The 18,703-nt window shown below is 41.8% G+C and overlaps 1 protein-coding gene across 2 annotated transcripts in view; it reads right to left on the bottom strand.

Moving 5' to 3' along the window:
- Positions 1-18,703, bottom strand: part of LOC102216715 (LARGE xylosyl- and glucuronyltransferase 2) — a 68,247-nt gene that overhangs the window by 33,154 nt on the left and 16,390 nt on the right. Inside the window, exon 2 of one of the 2 annotated variants that reach the window (XM_023332260.1) lies at positions 2,849-2,934. The exons of the other annotated variant lie outside the window; for it this stretch is intronic. The gene's annotated coding sequence lies outside the window, so the exon portion shown is untranslated. The remainder of the gene's footprint in view (positions 1-2,848; positions 2,935-18,703) is intronic. 2 annotated transcript variants of the gene reach the window in all.

The following is an 18,703-nucleotide window of genomic DNA, read 5'->3' as shown; positions in this document are numbered from 1 at the left end:
TCCGGCTGCGGCTCCTCTACCGGAGCTGAGACCGTTTCACTGAGGATCAACACATATTCAACACCCTGCTGAACATTTGGGTTTTGATTCAGGAAATGTTCTGACCCGGTCCCAGAAATCAAAGCTTTGGTCAGAGTGTTTCTGAAACAGGGATTACCTCGTTACAGCGGTTAGTCAGAGTCAGATTTTAGTCAGGTTTCCTTGGCCTCCAGCAGCTCAGACCTCCAGTGTGTCTGAACCGTCCAATGAGAGGCAGAGGTCAGAGGTCAGAGGTGCTCTGAATGGGAGTGGGGTAGATGGGAGGAAAAGCTCAGTAAGGTTGTTGGTTGTTGTTTTGAGAACATTTTAAAGTAATATAACAGTAATAATGGCAAAATAATGCAAGAACACATTCTCACAGATGTGAAACTTTAAATTTTAACTAACATTTAACTCTGGAACTGGGAGGTATTTTAAATATACAATAGATAAATAAATAAAACAACAAATTAAATGAATTATGAAGTCTCTGTAGAGAAAACTGTCCTTCAAAAGACGGGATAGTTGAGAAAACATGAAGCCGATCTTCTTCAGCTCAGCAAAGGTCTAAAAATCAGCGACTGTCGTCTGCAGCTTCGCCTTTAGAGGTTAGACTGACAGACCACCTCATGTCTGCATATTTGCACTTAACAATAGTTGCTCAACTGTTGCCAACTCAGCAACTTTCTTCCTCCATTTAGCAACATTTCAGAAGAAAAAAAATTGGTATCGGCCAAAATCAGCTTAGGCTTTTAAAAGATTGGTGCGATTTTAAATATTCACAATAAATAAACAAAACAGAAATAAAAAATTAAATGAATTATGAAGTCTCTGTAAACAAAATTGTTCTTCAAAAAAGGCTGAAACCAGCAGGGAAGACATTTATCATCCGGTTTTTAGAAGAAAGAGAGAAAACCATAAATCATGTAAATGGGAATTACTGAGCTCGTTTCAATTTATCATGCGATTAATTGATTAATTGATTTATTGCGGCAGCTTTTTGTTTTTGGAGGCGTGAAAACCTTGAGCTCTGCGTTATTCTGCTGTTTTATTATGATTATTATCTGCTGGCGGCGCCGCTTACTGAAGCAGAACCACCGCAGGTCAGACAGACCTCGGTTTCATCCAGCGGGGAGTTTTCATTAGCGCCGCTTTGTTAGCTGGGCACTCATGAGCCGGTTCTGTCTCATGAAGTCAACGGGTTGGTCCGATCCGTCACTCAGAGGGCGGATCTTCATCAGGATGACTCCGCTGCAGCAGACTGCGGCGCTGAGGACGGGGGAGGGGGGAGGGAGGCGGCTAATCGAAAGCAAGGTGTGAAAGTCTGAGGGGAGGATGAGGGAAGTGGTGACAACTGGGCTAAAATCCCCCATCAGCAGTTTGGGTCTCCAGCTCCAGTCAGAGCAGCTTCAGCACCAGAAACCAGGAAACTCGTCTGAAACCGGACCACACATATTCTACATGTTTAATAAACCAACAAACTGGTTTACTGAGCTGATAAAAAGGCACTGAAAAGAAAAACTTCATGGTTCAGCAGGAGGCCGATCATAACTCCAGGTAATCATGTACATTTTAAAAAGAACCTTAAAAAATTAATAATGAAATGATATTGAATTTATAAATGGGTAAATTTACATCGAAAGTAAAGATTGTTTTAGTTTGTTTTTAATCTCTGAAATTGGTGAATTTTTGCATTTGAAGGTATTTCGTGATGTTCTTCTGTAATGTTTGTAAAATGTTTTATTTGTTGAGATGCTTGATTTTGACTTTGTGGCTTCAGGAATTTCATTACGTCTTTTTTTGTGATGTTTGTAGAATAGTTTCTACAGGGATCCTTAAATAAACTAACAAATATTAAATAAAATATTTTAAATGTTTTTTTATCAAGTTCTTACGTAAAAAAATAAAAATACTAATTAGATCTGGATGCAGTTATGGAAGAGTCCTGCTAGCAGCACAGCTAGTTTCTCATGTTAGCACTTTAGCATTTTTGCTAACTTTGAAAGTGATTAGCACACATAGCTTCCCCTAAATTAATTTTTCTGTGTAATCTTTAAAACACTCATTTATTTAGCTGTTTTGTAAACTTTCAGTTGAATAAATAAAGATTGCCAAAAAAAGAAAACTGAGTCAAGAACAAGACGTGATTGGTCGACTCTGTGGTGGGAAGCTAAATATAGCATTGTGTAACTCAGCAGTCTTCCATTGTTTTAGCATTAGAACTTTAGCATTAGCTTCTAAATAACATATTGGTTTAGCGCTTTAGCATTAGCACAACTAAGTTTGTAGCTAGCGGTGCCCACCACTGAGAGTATTTAACTATTTATATAAATATTATAAATATGATTAAAAGCAGACTAATATTGATTAAAGTATTGATCCTACGCACAGAGATATTGTGATCAGGATAAAACCAGATTGAAATCATAACCTTTCTAAAGCAAATCCTGTTAAATGTTTGTCAGGAAACAAATCAATATCCACAGAAATGAGCTCCTGCGTCTCAATCCGACCTGGAAGGCCTGATTTGTGTGAAGCCAGTTTCTTCCATTTAACAAATATGGTCCCTCAGAGCATAAAGGAGAAGCTCTGCAGTATTGATCTGCCTGTGGTGCTTCTTTTAGAGCTCACTCCTCTGAATGAGGCGCCGACGCTGAGCTAAATCCCAACAAAAAATGCCTCCAGCACATATAAATAATTTCCTCTGCAACTCCTCCAACGGCTGACGCAGAAAAGAGGAGCAAACAAATAACACGACATGATAAGAACACGGTGAGAGCACACCTTAATAGCCTGGAAGCCAATTTAAAGGGAGAAACAGAGTCTTTACCAGATTCACTAATGTAAATCCCAGCATGAGGAAACCGATGAGCGGTGACAAAAAGCCTCTGCGAAGACTTCAGGAGAAAATCCAGCCTGCAGAACACACAGGAGGAAACGGACACAAATCAGACGGTTTAAAAAGAAAAGCTGGAAAAAACTGGAAAACAGGAGAAGATGCAGAAAAGTGCTGAATGTGAGGCGGTGAAGGCCTCAGAGGATGAGAGGAGCAGCAGACGGAGCCGCTGCTCCTCTCATCATCACAGCAAACATCCATCAGCTTTCCTTCTTTATTCTGCTGCCAGAGCGCGCCGCCATGTCAACGACACGTCACCAGAAGAAGAAGAAGAAGAACGCCACGACTTCAAAGATTTTAAACCCAGGCGAGGCCAAGTTAGCAGGGTTTACAGCAGGGGGCCCAACATGTGGCCCGCGGGCCATTTACTGCGCTTGAAATGATTTTGTTCAATCACAAGTAAAATTGGTAAAAATTTCTCCAATGAAACAGAAAACAATCGTTGACCCAAAAAACTAGGAAACTGCAACAATCTGAGGCCATTTTTAGATCTTTAATAATATAAAGATTTCATTAAAAATGTTGATAGTTGAGAAGGTAAAAGCAAAAAAAAGAAAATAAATCACAGTAACTAAGGTTTGCATTTTTTACTTTTGCAAAAAGCCTAGTTTCCCAGCTGTACCTGAATGCAGCATGAGTAGCTGCTGGAAAATCATTCTGAAACATTCTGAATGGGTCGGTACCGAACCGACAGGGAAGAGTCGGATGTTTTCAGTGTAAATAAGAGGCATGAGATGAGGAATGAAGTCTGGAAACGCCAAACTTTCCATCCCAGTCCTGGAATTGCAGACAATTCCGACCCGGAGCGCAGCGGCAGCCATCTTGTTGAGCCATCAGCTGTAAGGAAGCAGCTGCACCGTAACAAACTTCACTGGTTGTTTCTGTCAAAGGTCGTTTCCATTCTGCAGGCAGCGACGTCTGGGGAGGAGACGCTCTTTGGACGGAGGGGCAGATAAAAGCAGGTTCTTGTTCCGGTTTCTCCGGTCCAGATGGCTGCTCCGCGCCGCAGCGGTCAGAACCCTGAAAACTCCAGATCGGATCCATATTCTGAGATAAACAACGCTCTGATCTGCATCAATGCGGTGGGATGCGGAGGTTCTGGAATGATCCGGCATCGCAGGAGGTCCGGGACGCTTTTATTGCTGCTGTAGTGAACCAACAGCTCTCTGATGGCTGCAGGAGCGCCGCCAGATTGGCTCGTAGTGTGAAACAGCAGCAGCCATTAAAGCTGCTTCATATGGCCTGAGGCGATGAGGGGCCCCATACAGAACGGGCTGGGCCCAGTGTGGGGCGGCTCTTTCTGTTTCAGATGGCAGCAAACTGAACCGGAGAGAAGCAGCTTCGTTTTATTTTCACTGATAAATCTGCAGCTTTTGGTACCAACATGATGTAACGATAAAATTACGGATTAAAGTTACAGATTAATGACTTCATCTGAAGTTAATTGGTAAGCAGCCATCTTTTCTTTTGTATCACGATGGCGGCCATATTTTAAGAAATCTTTCATAATGGTGAATTCTTTTTAAAAACTTTATATTTTAACATTTTAATGCAATGAGAAAACTTGCTTGGTGGTGGCGGCGCCAGAGCGGCCATGTTTTTCAGTTAAAAAATGTTTAAGGTTGACAGGAAATTTGAAAATATCACAAAGTAATTGTGTGTTATTTGAAGACATTATTAACAATTCCCATACATCAACTATAAAGTCTTAAAAAGGAGAAAAATAATCCTAAAAAATATAAACAAGGAGCGCTCAGTCTGGCAGGGCTCCAGTCAGCCTGGTGGCCCGCCAGGCTGATAAAACTCTGAGGGAAACCTGAGTAAATACTGACTGAATGAACAGATAACTATAGTTTTCTCACATTAATAAACGTAGATATTTATAAAACAACAAAACAGAAAGTTCTTAGGTTATTGGACAGAAAAATAAAAGATGAAAAGAATAAAATATGTGAAACACTAAATTACCCAGAAACAGAAAAATGTTCGGCTTATTTCTGGCTGAGAATTTGACGCAGATCAGCTGTGTGAGCGGCATTATGGTGAAACTTAGTGTTTATACTTCTAAACAGAAGCGCTTTCATCCCACACCGGCCTTTGTTTATACCATTTCTCTGTGATGTCTCCGCCATCTTTAATTCTGTATTTTATTCCATGCTGATTTTTAGACATTTCGGTGCTGCTGTGCAGAATCCAAAGTATAAACTAATCTGAATTAGTTGGCCTCATTTCCAAATTCCTCTTAAATCAACCAACTTGCATCATTCTGTTGGTTTTATTCTTGAATATTTATCACAATTTGATCTTTTTAGTAGTTTAATAGTTTCATCATTTTTACTGAGATTAGTTGTCTTTGTAGCTCAGTGAGTTTGTTGATTTAAGTATTTAAGTGTAAGCTCTTGTATAATGGTGGGAGGTATTTTGTGTTTATTCCAAACGTGTATTTAAAAATAATAACTGAGGCTGAAACATTAGGCTAATATTTTCTAATAATCAGGCATCCAAACTTGCCAATTTTCATCTAAGATATTATTTTTGTTAAAAAATAAAAAACAACCCTCAGTAAACTTTCCTTGTTTGCCAAACCAGAGCTTTTGTTGCAGGACATCCTGGAGTTCCAGCTTCATCCAGGTGCAGCTTTGCAATTTAAAGTGATTCTGTTATATTTTTATAGAAAGTCTCTCCAAACAAGCCACATTTGTTCAGTTTTTTCCTAATTTCTCTTTAGTCTTTGATGTAAACAAATAAAGTCAGACGTTGAAACGCTAAGCAGGCAGAAACAGACGAGGGAAACACGGCAGAGAGATTAGAAACGAAGAGACGTCATCAAACTGAAACCAATTAGTGAGCTGCAGAGCGACAGTCTGAAAGTCAACGCTTTGATGTTTGAATTTTCAAAGCGCCACGAAACAAATCATAGAACTCAAACGAGGAGAAATCCCGATCACACTGCTGGAGTTTTTGTTTTCTAAAAAAATAAAGGGAACTGAAAGGATTTCAGGGAGCATTTGGAGTTTATGTAAACAGCATCAAACCAACGTCTTCCATCCACGAAGTTCGGTTTTAACTCTACTTCCAAACATCAGGAAACAAAATGGCAGCAAAGCTTTTCCTCCGGTGTGCGAGTTAGAGGTTATTTAGAACATAATGCTGAACGGAGCGAAATACAGGAAAACTATGAAGAAAAATTCTGAAAAGCTGCAAAAGATCCGTTACTGGGGTGAAAGGTCACCGTCCAGCAGGACAACCACCCTAAAATACAGCCAACGGATGGTTTAGATCAAAGCAGATGCATCTGACAGAATGGCCTAGTCAAAGTTCAGACCTCAATCCAAGTGAGAATCAACCAGTTTTTCAGGAACATTTTCTCATTTTATAGCACAATCATGTAATTATATTGTTCTACAAATGTTATATTAATCAATCAATCAATCAATCAATCAATCAATCAATCAATCAATCAATCAAATGTTATTTGTATAGCACATTTCAGCAGCAAGGCATTTCAAAGTGCTTTACATCATAAACACAAAAGTCATGCAACATAAAATCTATCAGTGATTTATCAAATATGACTTAAAACAAATTGGACTTCCTGATTTAACACCTTGAAATTGGGCCTCTGTCTCTTTAAGAAGCTCCTGCTCTGTATGAGGCTCAGGAAGTCGTCCCAACATGGCTCCTCTATTAACCCTTTAGCAACGTTTTTACCAGAGAAGCAGCTCCTACAATGAGCTCAGCAGCTCCACCAGGTGTTTGCTAATTGCTGCTGACTAGTCTGAAGGAGCTGAGAGTTGGAGGAGCTACGCCTTGAAGGCGGGGCTAGGTCCACCCAGATGTTTTGCACAGCTGAATGGGTTGCCATGGAGATTATTTTATGCAAACATGCATAAAAAAAAAATTCTGATGAGGGAAAAACATTTTAACACGATGGCACGCTCAAAAACATTGATTTTACATAAATCTGCCCCTTTAAATGGGCAAACAGGGCAGCTTTGAACCGGTTCCAGAGGGTGACATGCTTTCAGACCGGAGGTGGTGGAGGCGGAAGCAGCGTTCCCAGTCACAGACTGGGATCCTCCAGCCACCCTGGTGTTAATTTTCTGCTCTGCTTGTTTGTAATATCTGCAGCTGAATGTACTCTGATCATTAAAGTCAATGATTCAGAGAACACTGAAGGCTTCCCCTGTTGGAGTTTGATCAGCCAGCAGCTGAAGAACTGCAGGATCGTCTAGAGGCAGACATTAGTTGATCAATCTAATTATAAAGGCTTCATTAAAAACATCATTATTTCTGCTTTTTGGCTCATTACAGGTTCTCCTTATTAACTCATAAGGTTACATCATAAAACAGAAACTTTGATTTGATGAAACTTTGTTTTTCATCCAACTTTATGAAAGTTGGATGAAAAAACTTTTTTTCCTAAAAAATATCTTTTATATGTTTTTATGCTGATGAGAACAAATTACTTTAGTTTGATAAATCATCCAGCAGCCATCTGGAGATTAAAGGGTCAAAACCTGAATGTGACAAATGAAAACAATTTATGGTTCTTTATCGGACGGATGGGATTCATTTATCTATTTTTAACTCTAAACTGTAAACATGAGGAAAATAATCACCAAACCAGTAAAATGTTTGAAAGCAGTGGGTTCTGTCTAGAACCAGTGAGGTGAGACTGGTCTCCTGGTGCTTTCTGCTGCTCAGCCTGTGGGAGTGAAGCTCGGCTCAATATGAATCTGTTTCTTTTACTCCGATTTCTCAAAGCAGCTCAAACAGCTGAAGAAGAAAAAATAAAAAACTGGGAGGAACGGAGATAAGACGGATTTTGGGATGAGTTCGGGGACTTGGGGAGAGATTGTGACTTTGGTTGGAGGCAGGAGAGGGAGGAGGTTCAAACCTCCAGCTTTGCGTTCGGCGCTGAAGGAGCAGGAGCGGCTTTGTGTTTCCTCCCAGGTTAAAACAATGAAGATTTTAAAATATCCTCATTAATTGGAGCCGATTCTCACGACTCCTGGCGGCGATCACCAGCGGGTTCCTCTGAGGACGGATCAGAGAAAGGAAAACGTTGTTTTATCTTTATGATAAAGATCGAGGCCTCTCAGAATGTCTCAGGAAACAAACGTGAACCCGCCGACACCGAGCCGTTTGGACAGAGCTCTGAAGAATAACCGGGTCATCGCTGCTCCCCTCAGACGCTTCGGACCCAAATGTGTAGCTGCAGTCGCTCCATCAATCTCTTCAGGTTCATCTGTCAGATTCTAACAAACGCAGAAATAAACGTTGTGTTTTTGGGTTGTTTTTCCTTTCTTTTCGTCATCACCCACAGAATCCAGAATCTGGGTCAAGAATTCACTCGACCCGTCGTCTCCATGAACGTTTCAACATGGCTGCCTCAGTAATGGAGGAGGTTTCTGCACCTGCACCGTCAGTTTCAGGCAGTCAGGAGGAAACAAACGGACACATCCTGCAACACGCCTCTCCGCTCTGACGTCACATCCTGCAACACGCCTCTCCGCTCTGACGTCACATCCTGCAACACGCCTCTCCGCTCTGACGTCACATCCTGCAACACGCCTCTCCGCTCTGACGTCACATCCTGCAACACGCCTCTCCGCTCTGACGCCACATCCCGCAACACGCCTCTCGGTTCTGACATCACATCCTGCACCACGCCTCTCCGCTCTGACGCTCTGATAAACTCTGCTCTGGTTATTTCCGGTCACATTCTTCCTCCTTCGTTTCATCGATGACCTGCATCATATTTTAGATTAAACTCTTAAATTCCCAGTGAATATTTTGTCCACAGCTTTTCTGGTGATTGAGGCAGGATGTGGACTAATCCGGCGCTCCACATCGCACAGCGGTGTTAGACTAACACAGGAGGAGGTGGAGGTGAAACCTGACACACAGGCTGGATGTTTGCTCAGCTTGAAAACACACACACACACACACACACACACACACACACACACACACACACACACACACACACACACACACACACACACACACACACACACACACACACACACACGTCTCACATTGACAACCTCTGACATTTAAACAAAGATTAACCTCGTCAATCAGTGCTTTGACTCCCCGCTCAGATGGAAACAGGAAGACAAACAGAGCTGAACAAACACCTAATAACCAAAGATGAGTCATTATTATCTAAACTAAATAAGTAGAAACACACAGATATGAAACTTTAGGTCAATAACTTTGAGACTTGGCGGTTTAACTCCTAAATCCTGCTCCGATAATATTCCAGGCTGCACTGCTCCATCAGGAACGTTTTAAAGTTTCTACATCATTTAGACGGACTGTCAGGAAAGTTCTCGCTGGTGTCTTCTGGTATTTAAGAGCTTCTGTCTTGAAGCCAGTTTGGTGCCAACCCTGGCAGCTGAGCGTGAGCTGATCATGTCTGACCCGGGGGAGAGCCGCGGCTCCACATGTGAAATGAAAATGGACAGAGCGCAGTTTGAGCCCCAAGGCAGTGAGCCGACCTGTCAGAGGAAATGAGTCCGACCGAGGCCGGATCAGCGTCTCTGTTCCCGCTTTAAACTCACTTCGCCCAAATCCAAACGCCACTTCCTGAACCGCAACCTCCTGCCGTCCAATCAGAGCCCGTTTAAATCTGGAATAAAATCTAATATTTGAGTTTAAACCAACCATAACTGCTGATATTCTTCCACCTTTATAGTCATTCTGACTGTTGATATGTGAAACCTGAAGCTTGTGCAGAACATGAGAACGGTTCCAGACGGTTCTGAACTATTTTAAATCATGAGTCTGGCTTGTTTCAGTGAGTTTCCAGCCAAGCAACCATCAGTATCACGTCTCTGTTTCATACAGTTATTATGTCATCACCAAACCAGTAAATAAAAGCATCAACTAAGTAAATAAAAAGCTTCATTTTAAGATGATTAGTGTTACATTAATACCAAGAACAGTTTTATTTTTTAAAATTCTAATTTATTCTCTAAAACTTTCTGTCAAAATTTTAAATCTAATTAAATAAAATGTTCAGACCACAACAGAACATCTGGGTGTAGATTCACATTCAAGAAGCTCAAACTTTACAAAAGGCAGCAAGAATCTACTGTAACTTTTGTGGGAAACTTTGTAAAAATGACAATAATTTGGTTTAAAAAAAAAGGTAAAAATATGACATCAGCAAACAAAGTGATGCGTCGCCCTTTAAACCTGCAGCTGCAGCCGCTGCAGGTCTGTTTGGTTTAAAGGTTTGAAGTTTTATCCACCCACTTCAGGATTCAATGAGTTTTTAATTATCAAAGGTGGGCAGAATACCTGAAAAATATAATCAAGTAAGAGTAGAAAAGGATTTGGTCGTCTACTTATGTACTGAGCAACTGATCAAATGATCATTTCATATTTAAAACTACATCATCAGGTGGACCAAAGTGTAAAGTTCTGTGGATATCTTGGTATTTTAAGGATGAAAATGACAATAATTCATATGATTAACAAAATCATGCAAAAGAAAAAGTTTCCAAATCAGATTCTTTCAATATAAAACTTTAACAAAAGCTGCAGGTGTGTGTCTGTGTCTGGTGGATTTTTGGTTAAAACATGTTTGTTTTTCATTCAGTGGGTAGAAAATACACAAAATTTACTCAAGAGTAGAAATACTTCATAATAAAGTTACTCAAGTAAAGGTAAAAATTACAGTGTATGTAAGCAGTTTCTGCTCAGCCGTGTTAATAATTCATCGGTTAGATCAACACGTTTCCACTGGATCAAAGATCTAAACCGGATTCTTCTTTCCGTCTTCTCTTCCCTCCTCTTTGTTTCCGACCGAACCAAGCGATCGGACTCAGCGCCGGCTCTTCTCATCTGGTTCATTAGCCTGTTTCCAAACGACAAGCCGACGCCTTGTATGGTCTCCATGGAGACGATGAGGGGGCTTCAAAACGGTGCAAACCCAATCTGCCGCGCTCATCACCAACCTGAGCTGCAGTGGGAGCAGAGGTGGAGCGGCACGCTCATGCAGTGAAGATCTGTTCCCCCACACACACACACACACACACACACACACACACACACACACACACACACACACACACACACACACACACACGCACACACACCCGCACTCACACACACACACACACACACACACACACACACACACACTCAAAGAGCTGGGAAAGCACACAGAGAGGAAAGACTTCCAGAAACAGGAGTCTGGAACAGGAAGGAGACGATGAAAAGACTTTGGTTTATTTTGGTTTTAATAACTTCACTGCAAAAACACAAAATCTTACCAGCTAATGTTGGTCTAGTTTCTAATGCAAATATCTTAATACCACATGAAATAACACAAAACTAACTCAAAAATAAGTTTTCTGCAAGAATTACCAGCTTGTTTAAGGCCAATAATTCCTTAATAAAAAACTAATTGTTCCATTAGCAGAATATTTCACTTATTACAGGATATTTTCCTCAGGTTTTTAATTTAACAATCTGACAAAGGAACTAGTAGTTTTTCATTTGAAATGAGATTAACTTTTAAGTTAGTTTTATCTTAATTGATTTTTTTTGCCAGAAACGTGACTAAAAATGTGTTTTTGCAGTGAACACGTCTCTACCAGATGAGTTAGAAAGGTTTTATTCTGACTGATTAGTTATGAATCGTTAGTTTGGGAACTGATAAAAATCTGTCTGTTCATCAGGAGGTTACGTGAACGATGAGTCAGACCTTCATAAAATAGTGATTCTGCATTTATCACTCATCTCTAACGGTCCAGCATCGCTGCATGCATCTGTTGGTAATTAAGTGAACATAACAGTTTGATGAATATTAGATTAATACGGGTTGTAATGAGGCTCTCTGGTGATTTCTGTGGTTTTCTCCGTTCTGCGTCGCTGCTCAGTGGAACCGTCACCAGGCAGGAAGCGGAGCGCTCCGCCGGATCATCAGCTGAGTGCCTTCATGTCTGAATCCTCACTTACTGGGTCAGGAGAGAGCATGCAAATGAGCCGCTTCCCTGGGCGACCCAGTTTCTCTGAAGACGAAGTCTGACTTCATATTTAGCTAATGTCAAGAAGAAAACGTGGGGAGGAGAAAAAATATATATATGTTTGGCCTTCAGGAGCAGGAGAGGCTCAGGTGGCTGAATTCCCATTGGGAATAAATCCAAGGTCTCCTGCAGGAAGGTTTGATGAAGATGAAGACGAGGATATGATCCTGAAACTTGTGTGTTATTTTGTAACATTTATTAATGATAAAATCAATCTGTGTTTGGTGACAGACTGTTTGCTCTGCTGTGATTTTTATCACTAAACAGTAGCAATGGGAAACATGGATTAAAGTTTTATCACCAGATTTTGTGGTACTGTTGTGATAAGGATAAAACTGAACTATTTATTATCTTTTCAGGTAACCATATGGCTGTGACTGCATGGCACAGAAAACTCAACACTGCTCTTCAGAAACATTCAGATTTATAGAGAAGTGTGATTCATATCACTGAACTGCACACAGTAACTGCATTTCATCATATTTTATATTAAACTCTCACTGCAGAAACAATGGAGAAAATAAAATAAAACTAACAATACGAACAGCTTTGGGACTTTTAAACACCATTAGCTGCTGGCCGACTGGAGCGCGCCACCAAGCTAATGTTTACGTTACCGGAGACGCAGCTAGCCGAGGCAGATGCTAGTTAGCATGAGCATTAGCAGGCCATAAGAAGAACAGCCTTCTGTGAGCAACGTTGTATTTGTGCTGCCAACCTGAGCGAGCAGTGAGACTGATGTGAGCATATAGATCTGAGAACAAAGAATAATCTGTCATGTGAATTTAAGTTTTCACCGCGACTGGCTCGCTTCCTGTTTACCTTATAATAAACAGGAAGTTAGTCTGTTTGCATTCAGTAGTAGCAGCAAGAGCTAATTGTTAGCTAAAATTAGCTAATTTAGTTAATTTTAAATGATCTAAATTAGCTAATTAACATCACACACACACACACACACCATCCTCTGGGCCAGGCGGTGTTAAAACTCTGCACACTCCATGATGGCTGCATGGAGCCCAACCAACACTGGTTGCTACGGTACAGTCCGACTCAGAGCCTCCATCCTCCTGCAGGAATCCAAACTCTTCGTTTTTGATCAACGACCAAAATGTGCTTTCTGCACATCATTCATCCCAGGTATCACATTTGGTCAATCTCTGTCACACAGCCTGAAAACCTGCTGGACGGCAACATGTGCAGAGAAACCTGGACCGGCTGATGACCAATCAATACTGTTCGAAGTCTCATTTAGTGCTAGAATAACTTTAGCATCAATCATTGTAACCAGGCAAGTCGCAATAAACAATAAATCAATTAATTGCACGATAAATTTAAATGAGCTCAATCATTTCCATTTGCATGTTTTACAGTTTTTCTCTTTTTCTACCAAAAACTGGATGATAAAAGTCACTTAGCCCACTAAGGTCACCAACAGGGCCGCTAAGGTCACCAACAGGTTCTCTAAGGTCACCTATAGGGCTGCTAAGGTCACCAACAGGTTCACTAAGGTCACCAACAGGTTCACTAAGGTCACCAACAGGTTCTCTAAGGTCACCTATAGGGCTGCTAAGGTCACCAACAGGGCCACTAAGGTCACCTATAGGGCCGCTAAGGTCACCAACAGGGCCACTAAGGTCACCTATAGGGCCGCTAAGGTCACCAACAGGTTCACTAAGGTCACCAACAGGGCCACTAAGGTCACCTATAGGGCCGCTGTGGTCGCCTCCTGTGCTTAGTTTGGGTTATTTTTAAATTTACCATAGATGTGCGTATAATTTAGGAATTTGTCTTTGATTCATTTAGTCATTCACAACTAAACATGGTTTAAATAGAAAGCAGAAAGATGAATTTAGGCTCCAGCATCCATTCTGTGCCTGAACACCTGGAGGCAGGTAGCAAACCGGCATCATTTCAAGCTGATCCGTCAGCAGCCGTCAGTCTGGACCCAATAGCCCCGTCCGGCGCCGGCATGCTGGGAGCAAAGTTCACGTCCAGCCGGACTGACGAGAGCAGAGGAGACGGAAACAGACAGGAAGAGAGACGCTTCGCTCCTCCTGGGCTGAGACACGTCCGAGGAACCACTCTGAACCGTTTGGTCCATTTCTAGACGCCACAATAGCAATTACAATAATATGGACGATTAATTAGAAAAAAAATATTAAAATGCATTATTACCACCTGAATCCTCCATGAAACATAAATATTTACATATTTAATTTCTGTTTTATTTCTACTACCTGGTTCTATAAGGTGGTTAGAGAACTCATCCAACACAAGCTCCGTTTGCTCCAATATAAACACAGCAACACATCCAAATATCTGACCTTTGACCTGAATATCCAGCCAGCCAACTAACCGTCACACACCTGTGACCCACTGAGACCCAACAGAACAGAACCGCAGAGAAGGAAGAACCGGTTTTAGTTCTGATATATCATTCATCCCTAAAAACAATCCTGTGGATTATCTCAAAACTTTACTGTCCCCAAGGGGCAGTTTGCGTTGCAGCCAGGAAGAACAATTGCAGATAAAAACATTAGAGACAGAATGACTGAATCAGAACTGAAGAATCTGAGGATGTTCTTATCCTGTTCAGGCATCAGAACAACTTTTTGAACCAAAGTTCAACCAAAATCAGTTTTTTTAGTGCAGCCTGGCCTTTTATTTTGAAATAAACCACCAGAAAACCACAGCATGAAGATCTGTGCAGTGCCACGTTTATCGCTTCTGTGAATATTATGTAGAGACCAGAGCACACACACATGCACACACACACACGGCTCAGACGGCCAAAACAACCTCTGCAGCTCCCGATCCTGAGCCGTCTCCATCTCTCCATCAGATCAGACACTCCCAGTAACTTTCCGAAACCACCGCCGACCTCTGACCTCCTCCCCCACCCACTCGCCTTCTCCTCCGCCCTGCTCCGCTTGCAGCAGCTTCGCCTCTGCCTGTTCTGGTTGCAGCAATGCAGCTATTAAAGTTACATTAAACAGCAGAACTCCAGAACAGCCAGAACTCTTCAGATCTGATCTAAACTCTTCTGCAGATCCAAACGAGGCCGAGGAATCCCAACAAAACCGAATCTGTTGGATAAGATCTGTTCAGTCTGAGCTTAATTCCTGCCTGTTCCTCACCAAAATACACAGAGAAACTGAGGATTCAAGAGAAAAACGGAGAAACTGAGGATTCAACAGAAACGGAGAAACTGAGGATTCAACAGAAACGGAGAAACTGAGGATTCAAGAGAAACGGAGAAACTGAGGATTCAAGAGAAACGGAGAAACTGAGGATTCAAGAGAAACGGAGAAACTGAGGATTCAAGAGAAACAGAGAAACTGAGGATTCAAGAGAAACAGAGAAACTGAGGATTCAAGAGAAACGGAGAAACTGAGGATTCAACAGAAACGGAGAAACTGAGGATTCAAGAGAAACGGAGAAACTGAGGATTCAACAGAAACGGAGAAACTGAGGATTCAACAGAAACGGAGAAACTGAGGATTCAACAGAAACGGAGAAACTGAGGATTCAAGAGAAACGGAGAAACTGAGCGGGTTAAAGTGACGCCTCACCAGCTGAAGGTCCTGCAGAGCTGCAGCTTCTCCTCTCACGCCGACGTCCAGCAGCAGCTGACGTGAATCTGACTAAAGACCCTCCCAGTGCAGCTCAAACACCTCACCGCCCCCCACCGGCCCCCCGCAGGGCATTCATAGGCCCTGCAGGGGGCCACGCAGTCAGCAGCCCACCCTGCAGGGCAAACACCCCCACTCCTGTTGGGAGGAACGGATCGACTCCATGCAGAGACACGCAGCTGGACGAGCAACTAAACACACGCAAATAATAAATAAAATATTATGAATCTAATCGATCAGAGTTCAGATCTGATCTGTCACCATAACGAATAAATTATCCCAGGAATTATTCTGACAAACGATAACATTGTTATTTTCAGACCATTCTTAAGTAATATAACTATGATGGCAAAATAATGCAAGAAAACCTCCTAAAAGATCAATAAGCTTCAAACTCTAATAAACATTTAACATCAGAACTGGAAGATATTTTAATATCCAAAATAAATAAACAAAACAACACAAACAACAAACAAAACGAACTATGAAATCTCTGTAGACAAAACTGTCCTTCAGAAAATGAACTAGACTTTTATTATTCAATTTTTGGTAGAAAGAGAGAAACAAAAAAATCAAGAAAGCAGAAATTATTGAGTTAATTTAATGTATTGAGTAATTGATTTATTGCTTGTTGCGACAGGCCTGTCCTGTTCCACTGACAGACGAACCCGTTTAGTTCCAGACATTCAGGAGAAATAATCCTGATCATCTGCTACTGTACGCAATAAAAGCCAAACATTTTAACCACAATTAAACATTAATATCAGAGTTGGAAAAGATTTACATTTTAAAATCAAGTTACTATACATCAACAAAATGAGCACCATTTTCAATTCAAAGTATCTTTGCTGCTAAATTGTTAAATATGAGCTCAATTACAAAGATATCATGTTTTTAATCTGATATTCAGGTTATTCAGCCACCAGATTGGAGTGAAGTTCAACTTTCCAGAGTTTCAGGAGCTAAAAGTGACACAGTCATTAGCATTAGCTGCTATAATTTTATCCCTGCATGAAAAACATACCTGAAGTGTTGCTTTGATTCTTTCATGCATGTTTGAGAAATCCTATAATCTCCATGGCAACCATTCCTGGGAGGATCTAGTCCCGCCTTTGAGGCGCAGCTCCTCCCATTAGCTAACGAGCTTCTGCCTAATAGAGCAGCTCCTCCCTCATTCAGCTCCTTCAGACTAGCCAGCAGCAATTAGCAAACAGCTGGTGGGACTGCTGAGCTCGTTATAGGAGCTGCTGCTCAGAGCAACGCTGGTAAAAACATTAAAGGGTTAATAGAGGAGCCATGTTGGGACGACTTCCTGGAGTTACAGAAAGAGACAGAGACCCAATTTCAAGGTGTTAAATAAGGAAGTAAAATTTCTTATAAGTCATATTTGATATATATAGCATCTTTATAATGACTGAAGTTAGAATAGTTACTTAGGAGGTCCAATGCTGTTCATTGACTTCAGTTCAGCATTCAATACCATAATACCACAACAACTTATCTGCAAACTGGACAAGCTGGGGATTAGCACCTCCCTCTGCAACTGGCTGCTAGATATTTCCTCACTCAGAGGCCTCAAGCAGTACGGGTTGGCAACTTAACCTCCAACAGTATTACCCTGAACACAGGCGCCCCCCAGGGCTGTGTGCTCAGTCCTCTGCTCTTCACACATGACTGCACAACAACCCACACCTCCAACCATATGGTAAACTTTGCAGACGACACAACTCTTGTGGGCCTCATCACCAAGGGCGATGAAACCCACTACAGGGAGGAGGTCCATCTTTTGACCAAGTGGTGCAGCAACAACAACCTCTTGCTAAATGTCAGCAAAACCAAGGAGATTGTTATGGACTTCAGGAAGGGCCATATCGAACACCCACCACTGACCATAGATGGCGCTGCAGTAGAGAGAGTAGGCAGCACAAAATTCCTTGGGGTGCACATCTGTGAAGACCTCTCCTGGACCACCAACACCACATCACTTGTGAAGAAGGCCCAACAACGCCTCTACTTCCTGCGCAAGCTCAAGAAGGCAAGTGCTTCACCACCCATCCTGACCACTTTCTACAGAGGCACCATAGAAAGCACCCTGACTAGCTGCATCACAGTGTGGGGCGGAAGCTGCACAGAACAGAACAGAAAAGCCCTGCAGCGCATTGTGAAAACAGCCTCCAAGATCATTGGTGCCCCACTCCCCGCCCTGCAAGACCTGTACACCACCCGACTCACCCAGAAAGCGTTCACGATTGTGGGAGATGTAAATCATCCTGCCCACAAACTGTTCAGTGTCCTGTCCTCCGGGAAAAGATATAGAAGCCTCTGCTCCCGCACCACCAGACTCTCCAACAGTTTCATCCATCAGGCTGTGAGGAAGCTGAATTCCCTCCCCTCAGCATCAAAGCGGCCAAGAAGATGAAGAAGAAGAAGAAACCCAGAACTTTGCACAACTGCAACCACTTTTTATCTGTATATCTCCATATACTTATATGTATACATATACATTCTCAGTTTTACGCTATATGTCTAGTTATTGTACATCTATTTATTAATTGTTTAGGATAATTTCAGTTAGACTGTGTCTTTTATTGTTACTCAATGTCTTGTATCACTGTGGGATAGTGAGAAACGTCATTTCGATTCCCTTGTATGTCTGGACATGTAAGAGGAATTGACAATAAAGCTGATTGATTGATTAATTATGCTATAAAATGGCACTTTGAGTCTAGAAAACAGTACTGCGCCTTTAATTAATTGAAATTAATGTGTTAAAGTCCCGCCCCTAATTAATAGACGTTGGAGCACAGATAATTAATAAAACGCCACACAGAGCACACCGCCAGGTGTAACTCAGACATCTTCCTCTTCCTCTGGTACCAATTTAACATCTCCAACAGGAACAGGATACTGGTTCTGCTGGAGATGAAGGGAACACAGACGCTCGTACGTGGAATCAGATGTCAAAACGCATTTCCCTCCAACAAAGCTGAGATTTACTTTACAGCGTAGTGATGGTGATGAGCTACAGGTGCTGCCAGGACACAGAACCGGGCCTGGAGGGAAGAAAGCAGCAGCTGGTCGCCAACAAGCAGCTGGAAGCTGAATCTGAT

The sequence above is a fragment of the Xiphophorus maculatus genome, chromosome 4 (genome assembly GCF_002775205.1).
Source record: "Xiphophorus maculatus strain JP 163 A chromosome 4, X_maculatus-5.0-male, whole genome shotgun sequence".
Taxonomy (NCBI): domain Eukaryota; kingdom Metazoa; phylum Chordata; class Actinopteri; order Cyprinodontiformes; family Poeciliidae; genus Xiphophorus; species Xiphophorus maculatus.
The sequence above is the reverse complement of the archived record's forward strand: the minus strand, read 5'-3'. Positions and strand labels throughout refer to the sequence as shown.